This window comes from Rhinolophus ferrumequinum, chromosome 21, assembly GCF_004115265.2.
Source record: "Rhinolophus ferrumequinum isolate MPI-CBG mRhiFer1 chromosome 21, mRhiFer1_v1.p, whole genome shotgun sequence".
NCBI classification, from domain to species: domain Eukaryota; kingdom Metazoa; phylum Chordata; class Mammalia; order Chiroptera; family Rhinolophidae; genus Rhinolophus; species Rhinolophus ferrumequinum.
Genome location: NC_046304.1, coordinates 44,324,471 through 44,337,094, shown reverse-complemented (window position 1 = coordinate 44,337,094; position 12,624 = coordinate 44,324,471).

Below are 12,624 nucleotides of genomic sequence, written 5' to 3'. Positions count from 1 at the left end.
TGGACTGCAGGACTATGAAATGATTTCACAGCTGCTTGTACAAACTGTACAGGAGAAGTTCTGCTCAGTAGTTATCATGTGAAACGACCAATCCCCACAGGGTTTCCTCAGCTCTAATAGGTCTAGATTATATGAGAGTAAAGGAGGGCTTGGAGAATGGTTCTCTACTTTTAAGTCTCTGGTAAACATGTCTCTGATAAATATGACCTATTGCTTTTTTTTGTTTTAAATTTAAATCTTTGAATTTAAGTGAGTACGGACACTCAAGAATGTTGAGTTATAGGGATGCTTCAAGAAGATCGTGGATTTTTAAAAAGCAGTTTTAAAGCATTCATTGTATGAATGCGCACAAATACATTAAGGACCTTTTCAGACGATTTCCCTTATCTCCTAGGGAAAAATAGACCCAACTGATTATTTACACTGTCAAAGCTATTTATGACTTTCCCTTTGTTTCTACATGTTCTCACATTAATTTTCTTGAATATAGCATCTCTCCCTTCATTGCCCTGCTCCAAAATCTTGGTATTTATCTACCAAGATATTTGTGTTTTGTTTCCCCACAAGACAAATATTAATTTTTGCTCCAAAAGATGCATTACGGCTTATGGTCAGGGGGTGTCATCCTGAAAAATCATGCCAGGGCTTACTTTCCATTAGGCCTTATTTTCGGGGAAACACGGTACTACATATATCACAATGCATTCCTCTATCCACTCAATCAATTATTTGAAAAGCTGATAATTTAGAAAATCTTTCAAGAAGAAAACTATAGAATTCTGTCCCCAGTCCTACTCTATTCAATACTTCCAACTAATTGGATGAAGAATAAAAAAAACCTTCTACCAATTTTCAGATGTTGCCCAGCTGAGAGAATGCAGAGTTGATCACGAAAAGCTCAATACGTCAGCCAGTAACCACACTATAAATTTCACAAGATCAATGTAAACACATAGGTTGATTAAGTAGGGGATGGAGCAGTTTTAGCTTGAAGAAGTTCCAGATGTTTCTGTTGACCACAAGTGGAGACTGAGCCAGTAGCGACATGGCTGAAGTATAATGGAATTAGATTGTGTTCAGAGTCATAGAAAATCCAGCCTTGGATACAAATTGCTGTTTCATATTGTGCCGGCCAGACTGAAGTTTGGCAGTTCTGAAGGAGCACATTGAAAAACCAGAACTCTCAGACAGACAATGAAAAGTCTGAAAGTTGTGTAATACGATAAGAATTCAAAGAATCATAGATGTTTACCCTAGAGAGGAGAAGACATAGAAGACTGCCTCCGAAATTTTTTTAAAAAATAAAACAAGGGGAAAAGGCACAAAAAAAGGGGGGGAGAAAGAAAACTGTCTCCAAATATTTCAAGAACCATCATGTGGAAGAAATTTTAAACTTGTTCCGAGTTGTTTCTGTAGGCGGAACTTGGATTAACGAGTAGCATTTACAGGGAAGAAGGATTCGATGTATGAAGGAAATGTTTCATAAAGAGTGTCAGCAATGAAATGGGTTTCTTCAAGAAGTGGTGAACCTCCTAACATTGGTAACATCGAGGTTCTGGGCCTTTGGAGTTCAACTGAACATCCCAAAGAATAGATCAGGCCACTCTCCCGCTTAGACACTCTATGGCTCCCCATTAAAATTAGAACAAAATGCAAACTCCTCACCATGGTCCTCACCCTGGCTTTCCATGATCTGACTCCTGCTGACCTGTCCCTGGCATTCTCTCCTTTCCAGCTTTTTGTCCTTTTAGTTATCGATTCCATGACTATTCTGTAAGGATGATTGTGTACCAGAATAGCTGTGAACAAACAAAGCAGACAAAAATCTCTGTCCTGAAGTTGATGACATTCTAGTGGGAAACGAAAAACCAGAAAATAATGATAATGAACAAATAGATGAATGTTATGAGGGGTATGTGTTATGAGGAAAAATAAACGTGGTCAAAGGAACAGAAGTAGTGGAAGGAAGTACTATTTCAAGTAGGGCACTCAGGGCCGGCTTCTCTGAGGAAGTGAAGTTAGACCTGAAGGAAGAGAAGGAGTGAGCCCTGTGGGTCCCTGAGAAAGCAACAAGGACAAAGCTCCAGGTCTAGAAGGTGCTGGGCGGGTCCAGGGAAGAGGCCCGTGAGGCTGGAGGGAAACGAGCAAGGAATGAGTGAGGTCAGAGGTGAGGCAGAGAGGGCATAGTCAGGTGAGGGGAGCAGATTTTTGGAGCCATGTTGGCTGTGGCCAAGATGTGAATTTCACTGAGCAATATGATATGGGAAATCCCAAAAGGTTCAGAGAAAAGTGACGTAATCCGAATATTTCGAAAGGACTCCTTTGGTGGCTTTGTGGGGAATAGTCTGTAGGTAAACACAGGTCGAATCAGGGAGATCATTAGGTTGGACTGTCTAGAAGCAGTCGCTGAGACAGAATTTGGAGTGTAAGGGGTTTGTTAGAAACAGAAACCAACACTTGTGAAGGCAGAGGAGGAAGCAATTTGGCAGAGAAAGAAGTTGTGCTGAAATGCAAACCTGGCAAGTTTTGGTCAACCCAGTGGAGATCTCTGGAGCAAGTATTACCTGTCAGAGTGACCTGAAGTGGCTAGGCCTTTCTGTCCCCTTCTTGTTCAGTCACTGGATACAGGCTGCCAAGGCAGGGTGTGACCACAGACAAGGCAGCTCTCTGCAACTGAGGCAGACCCCAAAGGAATGGACAGCAGGAGCTGTGTGCTGGCCACGCTCCTCACAACATGGGCAGCAAGTGATTCCCTGAAGGAGGATTTTGGTGGTGCATCTCTGACTACCACAGAAGTAGATGCAGAGACTGCTTGAGTTTCTCCCGTATTTATTTTAGTCTAAGAACAGCCCCAAGTTTTATCAGAGCCCATGGCTGCCCAGGTGGAAGGTACATTTCCTAGATTCCTTTGCAGCTAGACATGGCCATGTGATCACCTCCTGACCAATGGGATGTGAGTGGAACTGATATGTTCCAGCTTGTATCCTAAAATAGGAAGCTGCCCTTCCCCTACACACACACTCTCTCTCACTCTTTTTCCCGCCTTTGCAGTGGGATGGGATAGAAGGAGCCTGCTTCAAAAATGAAGAAAAGAATAATACCTTAAGGAAGGCTGGAGGCACAAGATAGAATCTGGCTCCCTGAAACACCTGACAGCATAGAGCCTTCTACCTCTATCTTATTTGGACTACCATTATTTTTCAGTTCATCACCTTAGCTAGCGTAATGTTTTTGTTACAGCATCTTAGCCAACACCCTAACTACTGCTGAGGCGTTTGTAACAGTCCATGTTGGTAGTAATGGAAGTGGTCAACAGTGATGAGATTCAGTTTCTTTTGGAAGAGTCATTGTGATTTGCTGATGAATGTGATGTGAGATTCCTGAAAATAGAGAAGAGTCAAGAATGACATGAATTTTAGGCTTCAGCAATTGAAGAACTCGAGATGCCATTTACTGAGATGGGGAGACCAGGGAGGGGTTAAATTTGAGGTTGGTTCATTTGAGGAAAGTTCAGTTTTCGACCTGATAAATTTGGGATACCTAACTGGATCCAACTTGAACACAAGAATCTGGGATCAAAGAGATACGTACAGGCTGGAGAAATGAATCTGGGAGATTATCGATGGTATTTAAATCCACGGTTTTCTTTCTCTCCCTGACACACACCAAAGTCCTTGCTGTTGTTCTCTCTGCGTGGAAACCTCTTCTCCCAGATATTTGCTTTGCCTTCCCTCTGACCACTTGGGGCTTCTGTCTTCTACAAACTTGGCTAAAACATCACCCTGTCCCCATTCACTCCACACAGCTCCACCCTGCTCTACCCCTCCCTCACACTTATCAGCACCTGAAATTACCTTTCTTCATTTGCGTAGTATCCATTGTCTGCTTTCCCACTTGGAGTGCAGGCCTCTTGAGGGATGACTCTGTCTTTACCTATTGCATCCTCAGCACCTAGACCAGTGCCTGACACACAGTCAATGCTCTATAAATAGCTGTGGGCTAGCTGACTGATGAGAGGAGAAGTAACATCATTGCTCAAAGCCATTTCCCTGGCAACACTTGCCAACTTGAGATTGGCTTCTTGAAATAAGCCTATTTGGAAAATGCAAATGTTTCCTGAAAAAGTTAAGCCTCATCCATATTGTAACAAAATTAATTTAATCAGAACATGTATATATGTGTGTGTGTGTGTGTGTGTGTGTGTGTGTGTGTGTGTGTGGAGTAGAATTCAAGAAATAAGCATTTTGGTTGAAACAGGGAAGAATCTCGAAAGGAAGTAAGTAGGCCTGAGTGGCAGCTAGTACAAAAGGGAGTGTGGAATGCAAGCAAGCGTGACTGTCCCAAGCAGAGAGAGGGCAGACATAGGAACCATGAATAAATGGTCACCAAGGCAAATTTTATCTTCTTGTCACTTCTCTTGAAGCTGTGTGCTAAGCCAGAGTTAAAAGATCAGGATTGCCATTGAACAGTGTGTCTTAACTTCTTTCAAACTCATTTTTCAAACAAACCAGTGCAGTTCATTATTAATGCATATTTTCTGCTGGCAGTGAGATGGGGCTTCACATGGCTATAAATGGAGGAAGAAATCACATACCTCTTAACCCTTTTATTCCATACATCTTGGTCCCTGAGATGTAACTTAACAAACTCATTTTTTCATAAGCATAAAAATCTCATGCCCTCATTCAATGTTATTTGAGCAAGAGACTATGACCAAAACTAGATTATAACAATGGCAATAGGAGAAAAAACTATTTTATCGTGGAATATACATACATTTTAGTTGCAAAATAGCAATGTGGGATTTGCACTGGCTGGCTTGCTACTGTAGGTTAGAGAAAAAATCTTTTCCTTCTACTATTCTCAGCTGGAGCTCCTACAACAAAAGAGAGATTAACAAGAGGCAAACGTACAAATCTACTTAGGCTGTACATGACACGGAAGACCTTCCTAAGGAAATGAAGACACACAGACGTGGTTAAACCAGATCATTTTTTTACGCTAGGTTTGATGAAGAGTGGAAAGTCTTGGGAAAATGTGATAGGACTAAAAGGACACGAGGTAAGTGTAGTAAACTGGGGAAAGCTTAGCAGATGCTGTTCCTTCAGATTCCTCTGGCGGCCTCCCCATCTTAGAGGTAAGGACTCTGTTCTCCTTAGGGTATGTGGAAGGCATTTCTCACATGAGCGTCTCATGACCTGTTTTAGGGGAAGGTCAGCAAGTCCTTCAGCACAAGCTGTTGGTCAAATTCCTTCAGCTTAAAATAGTCAATATGTCAAGGGACTGTATTTTGGGGTAGCGTGTCCTGGACCCTGTCACTCCAATGCTTCCTTCCTGCCAGTGTGACACCAGGGACAGGCCAGAGTAGATTACTTTCATAGAAACCATCTGGAGCTGCTGTTTTCAAACAAGACACTCTTGGCTTCGACTGTCACATAGACCCTCCTAGAAGACAAAGTCCCCAAGCCTGAGGACACTGCAATGAAATGACCTCCAAGTCCTCCAAAGTCTTAATTCACGTTAGTCCAGTCAGCTCCTGGTTCAGTCTGGCCTCTCTGGTCCAGCCCTGTGTCACTCCAAACTGTCCCCATTCCCTCTCCACGTTGGAGGTGGACAGAAAACAGGAAAAGATGAAAAAGAAGGAAGAGGGACTTGAATATGCATCCTCTCTGTCCTCCACTGTACGTGTAGATTTTTCACATAGTAGAAAACTGTATGAGAAGTTCAGATGTTCATCCTTTCCCAGTGAATGTTAAACGACCGTTGTAGTTATTAAAATCTACATCCATATCATAAAAATTATTCCTACAGTACAAAATGTAAATAGTGAGAAGTAAGTTCTCGTCTCATCTTGGACCACCTTGGTTTCCCTCAAAGTCAATCGCTGTTACCACTTTCTTGGTATCCTTCTAGATAGAATAACATAGAATAAATCAATTGCATAGACTCTATTTACACCAATATCAGCACAGCATACACAGTGTTCTATGTCATGTTTATTTCACTAAGCAATACATCTTGGTAATTATCCCATGTCTGCAGGAATGGACTTGCCTTGTTTTTTAAATAGCTTCATAGTATACACATACCAGTGTATGGGCATATTATAATGTAGTTAACTGGTACCCTAGTGATGGATATTTATCTTGTTTTCACTTATTCACTATTACAAACAGTTTACTGGAATATTCTCATGTCCAATTATGTTGTGCATGTGTATAAACATATCCATAAGATGAATTCATAAAAGGGGAATCACTAGCACTTGCGTGTGTTTCAAATTTTTATATTCTCAAATTGCCTTCTTTTGGAATTTGGCAGAGATTATGGGATTGCCTTTTAATGAGATTGTAACAATTTCACAGCCACCAATAAATTATAATAATATATGAGACGAACACTGGCTAGTTGTTTGTCACAGTGGACGTTTCCTTCAATGAACACCAGATGGCGGAGTGGACCCTAATGTAGGCCACGGTGACTGGAAGATGAGCTGAAAAGACTTGAAGCCTCATTTTGATTATGTAGATTCCGTAGACGAATTTGGCGAACCAGTTGTACTTTGATGACTCTCTGTAGCTAGAGATGTTTCAATATATCAGTAATAGCAGATGGCAGCCTGTGCTTTTTTCCCCCTTTACTCGAAAGAACACTGAAAAGATCCTCATTTTTTGCTCCAAAAATCCTTCCCCATTACACAAACACTACACTTTCTCCCACTGAATGGAAAATGTGTGAATGGTATAGTGAACACAAGTTAGATATAACTCTTGGAGTTACATTTATGTGTGAAAGTGACTGATTTAGCTCATGTTGCTGCAACAAGGAAACGTATGAACGTACGTATGTCACATACGACTATTTCTTCAAGCAAATAGAAATGAATAATTAACGTTGGTGTATTTACTATGATAAGGCTTCCATTTGGCAGAATACCAACAAACCAATTTCACAGCAGAAAAACATGATTTTTTTTCCTGGACAGTGTATCATTTGAACAGAATATATCCAATTAAAGTTGGATCTGCTTTGCAATTTATGAGTACACATACGTTTATATGTGACTTTAGATAGCTGCCCCCAACCCGCAGCCCACATACACCCAATGGAGAAAATACTCATTGACTTGTATGGGCTCACCTATAAAACGCTGTCCGGTCTGCAGGGGGAAATATTTTTTAATCAAACCAGCATTTCCCTAAGAGATAAACAGATGGGAAGTGAATGAAGTTGATCTCCTGAATGACCTCCACAGGACCAATGTTTAACTACCTATGACAGAGTCTATTGTTGCTTCTGCTGAGCAAATGACAAATGTCTTCTTTGTAAAGCATCTTAGGTGAAATGTACATAATTTTAGGGGCAAAATCATCTAATTGCTGTAGTTCCTTGGGACACTAAAAGTCCTTAAGCTGAATAGGAAGGGACCCTGCCTCATAAGGGGGAAAACGAGGTTTATGAAGACCTATTAAGTTCTAAGTCATTTAGACCTATTAAGTGCTAGGAAATCATGGCTAAGAAACCCAAATTAACACAACAGCTGAGTGGCCAAGCAGCATATGGACCAAAGTCTATCTCCTAGACCACGTCTAGGTTTTCAATGTATGGCCCCCAGCCCAGCAGGATCAGCATCACCAGCATCTCTGAACATTTCTTCCAAAAGCAAATTCTTGTGTCCTGGCCTATTCCTAGTGAATCAGAAACTCTGGGGGCGGGGCCTAGCAATCTATTTGAGTAAGCCCTCCAAAAGTTCAAATTTGAGAACCACTGTTGTAGAGGGCATTCTCCTTCCATAATAGCATGACTCACGGAAGTGATACGGGAGATGAGGAATTCGTGTGCACTGAGGCACCGTGGTGAGCCAAACACTCCCGTGGGTGTGTCTCTTCTTATTTCTCCTAAACCTCACAGCCATGCCAGTTGGGTGTTAGTATTTTGATTTTACCTTGAGGAAACTGAAGCTGAGGACGATAAGGTCATTTGTTGAAGCTCCGAATATCAGCAAGAATCAGAGAGGCAATTTATACTTGGGTCTATCTGATTCCACAAGCGAAGCTTCTTCCATAATCCACAAGAAAGTTCTGTCTTATTAGTGATATTGATCAGCTAAGTGTTTATCCTGAAATACTTATGAAGTGTTCACACACAATTATAATGAGTTTGATTACGTGGTTTCCCAGCCTAAATCTAGATCAAAGATAACAAACAAAAGTGATACTGCTACAAGTGAATCAAATGGGGCAAAAAGTAACAAATAGCTGAATAGTCTGGAAGGAGATAGTAAAAACTCTTAAAAAGTGACTAACTTCCAAAAAAATGTTAGGACTGTATCATTTTAGAATCAGAAAAAACAATAAAGCTTAGTTTTTTAAAATTGAAGATCTGGGGCTATTTTGTGTAAGGGTCAACCCTTCAACACTTGTTCAACTTGTCATTATAATAATGGATATCATAATGGCGGGTTAGCCATTGAAAATAGGTTGAGTTTCCCACATAACAGTGTGTGAAGTATACTTCAGAACGATCTGTGTAAGAAATGGTTCAAGTGGAAAATGCATTGGCTCTCGAGTCACAAGGTATAACTCACCTGAGCAACTCTTCCACACAGAATTTTGCATTCTTCAAGGCCATGATTGCTTCAAACCAAGTTGGTCTTAGACTTGAACCTGCCTTTCCTTTTGTCTCAATTAAAGGACCTCTGTTGAACCCAGCCCTAGACCTGGAGAGAGTGAGGTCCTGGCCAGGACACAATTACACGGAAAGGGCCTCAAGCTCAGATGTAAGTTATTGAAGCTCCTGAAATAACAGTTAAGAATCCTGGAGGAGCTGACTTATCCTTTGCCCTTTTGAGACAACCAAAGAGGCCCCAGGAGACTCCAGAAGATCTAAGCCATAGTTGCTACTGTGGGATTGGTCACATCAGAGAGGTGTGTTTTTTCGTTTGTGGTTTTTTTTGTTGTTGTTGTTGTTGTTGTTTTGCAATATTCCTAACCAGGATTTTTTGCTCATGACGTTATACCCGGATTTGAGAGTTACAAATAAAAGAAGAGCTAGCAGATCACACACCCGAGTCTTAAATGTCCAGAAAAAAATATGACAAAGAGGTATACAGAGAATCCAGAAAATTGGCCAAAAAAAAGAACAGGTCAGCAGGCCTGCACGAGGCTTCTGTCCCACAAGCACCCTTTGCCACATGCTGCAACTGCCCAGCCAGTGGTAAGCCATAGCTGCAACCAAGATCGTGATAATTCGGAGCTCCAGCTGGGTCTTGCTTGAGAATGAAGTCTCACCAGGGAAAGAAAGGAATGTTCCTACCTGAGTCTCTCATCAGGCTGGACTCATTACTCGTTTCTCCATCGTTGGACGAAAGCAACAGGAGAGCAATTTCGGGATGGCTGATCGAAAGCACATGGAGACACGGTCACTGAGCAGCTGCAGTGGCACCAAATTCAAGGAAGCCCCTCAAGGGGCTCCTACCAGCAATGTAGGTTTCAACGAGCACCATCTGAACAAACCTCATCCAAAGTGCGGATGACAAGGCAGCAGCAATTTCCAGGAGCTGTCACAATTGGTAGAATATCTGAGGGAATGGACTAACATATGGGGTGGGGAGGAAAAACATCGGCAGAAGAAACAGCCACACCCGGAGCTCACCGCAGCCCCTGGCCCAGGAGGCAATCTGCCCCTCCTCCCAGATCTGGATCCACGAGCAACTCCATTTCTTCGATCTGTTTACCATTGGTGCACAGTTTCTACTATGTGCCAGGCGCTGTGCAAAGTGCTTTCCATACTTGATCTGATATAGTCTTCACACTTCTAGGACATAAGTACTGTTTCCTCCTTTCTCAGAGGCACAAACTGACTCTCAGAGAGGTTGCGTATTGTGCCCAAGGTCATGCTGCCGTTATGACATGCAGCTGGGGTTCAGGCTCAGGTATTCTGACCCCAGAATCTGCCCTCTGAATAGCAACCCCCCACACACCCTTATTATTCTGCAGCCGCTGTAGGTATCAGTAATCACCTGGGAGCTCGTTAGAAATGCTGAATCTCCAGGCTCCATCATGCCCAACACTGAAGGAGAATCTGCATTTCAACAAGGTCGCCGGGTGATTCACGTGCTTATTAAATCTAGGGAGGGACCAGCTTGCTCTGGTTTGCTTCCCTCTGCTGTGTCTTCCGTCTTCTTCTCCCAATCCACATACATATCCTGGGGACAGGTGGGAACCAGGAAGTGCTGGAAGGAGCGATGGGAATGAGCAGACGTTCAGCTAGAGGAGGCCAGAGTACCAAGCGGGCTCTTGTTACTTCCGTAGATGTGAAAACGACTTTTATTACTATTTCTCCGAAACTGGCAGCGTTTCACAATGTTATTACTATGAGAACTTACCGTTGTAGCATTTCCCTTCAGTTCTTAAATCTTTACCAAGACACAATTGCCTACCACTGACCTGTTTCTCAGAGACTTTTAGGTCTTTAGAGCCCATTTCAGTGCACACCTTGTCCCTTCGATAAATGAGCTGTAATTAAATCAAAGAGATCTGGTGGTGTCGTGCGGGGCGGCCTGCGGGGTATCTGCTCCCGCTCCCCACATAAGAACACAGGATATGGTGAGGCCAAAAAGGAACAGCCACGGAGCCATAGGTAGGGACGTCATACCACTGTGGTCTCACTGGAGGCTGGATTCACACGACGTGCGACCTGCTGTCCGCTTTTCTGCCTGCCAACCGACCGACTCTCCTCTACTCCCTTCCCCAATGCAGCCTTGGCAGTTATTTTAGTGGCCAATGGCTCAATGGTTACAGCTGACAGCCAACTAGCCACAGCTGACAGCCATCTACTACCCGAGCCAGCACCCCTCCAAGTGAGGCCGAGAGCCTGGAAACTGCTCTCTGGGGCTCTGTCCCCACAGGTGGGATGAACCATCATCCAGTCCAGCGGCTCTTAACCCTGGCACACATCCCAGGTCTCCAAAGGCTCTTCCAAAACCTACATCCTGTGTCCTCTCCAGATCTGATGGATCAGAATCTCTGCAGGGAGACCCAGGAATCCTTGTTTTAAAAAGCTTTCCAGGTGATTCTGACATAATCCCAGGAGCAGCAGTTGAAAACAGTTATTTCTATTCCAAACCCTCCCGTCTCCCAACCAAAGTCCCTGGGACCAGGAGAAATAGCTTCTTTGACACTTGGTTGTCCAGCCTGTGTTTGGTTACCTCCAGTGATGGGGAACTCACTACCTAGTGAGATCACCCCATTTTATTTTGAGTAGGCTCTAATGATAAGAAGTCTTTTTCAGGCTCTGAGGTTGAGTTTGCCTCTCTGAAACTTGTAGTGACAATCTCCTTTCTATGCTCCATGACCAAACAAAATATGGTTGATTCCTTTTCCACCTCCCAGTCCTTCCAATATTTGGTGGCAAAATGGGAAGTGGAAAGAGCGTGGGTTTGGGAATCTGTTAGAACTCAGTGCAAATTGCAGCTCTGACTGACATGCTACAACATGGAAGAACCTTGAGGACATTATGCTAAATGAAATCCTTCAGACACAAAAGGACAAATGTTGTATGATCCCACTCATATGAGGTCCCTAGAACAGACAAATTCGTAGAGACAAAAGCAGAGCTGTGGTTACTAAGGGCTAGGGAGGGATGGAAAGGGAGTTATTGCTTAATGGGGACAGAGTGTCTGGGAAGATGAAAAAGTTCTGGAAATGGATAGTGGTGATGGTGCCATAACATTGTGAATGTACTTATTGCCAAGGACTTTTACAATTAAAAATGGATAAAATGGTCAATTTTGTGGTATGTATATTATACCACTGTGGGGACAGAGCCAGGAGGGCAGTTTCCAGGCTCTCGGCCTCACGTGGAAAGGTGCTCACTCGAGTAGTAAATGGCCATCAACTGTGGCTAGTTGATGTAACCAGTGAGCCATTGGCCACTAATATAACTGCCGTGGCTACGCTAGGAGCAAATGGGGGCTAGCAAGAAGGTGGTGGCTGAGCCAGCAAGTGGCGGAGTGTGGATTGCGGATTGCAGAGAGGCGGATTGCAGCTAGCAAGTCGGTCGGTTGGCAGGCAGAAAAGTGGACAGCAGGTCGCATGTCGTGTGAATCCAGCCTCCAGTGAGACTATAGTGGTATGACGCCCCTACCTATGGCTCCGTGGGTGTTCCTTTTTGGCCTCACCATATCCTGTGTTCTTATGTGGAGAGAGGAACCAGAGACTCTCCATGCCGCCCTGCATGACACATAGCTCAGCGAGCAGGGTCTCCAGCACAACACTATGGCTCTGTGGGTGTTCCTTTTTGGCCTCACTATATCCTGCGTTTTTATGTGGGGAGTGGGACGAGAGACCCCGCATGAGTCCCTGCATGACAACCACAATAAAAAATTTTAAAAGGACTGCAGCTCTGTCATTTACCAGCAGCGTCGTTTCTCTGAGCTGCAGTTTCCTCATCTGTAAAATGGGTATAATAATATCTACCATCCATGTTGTTGTGAATGTCTGATAGCTACAAGCAAAAAAAGTGCCTGGCACCCTATTTGTCTTTTCATGGAAACTTGGAGAGTGGAAATGTTTTTATGTGATGAATGATAAGAAATTTGGATTTGTAATTACTGGTAATATA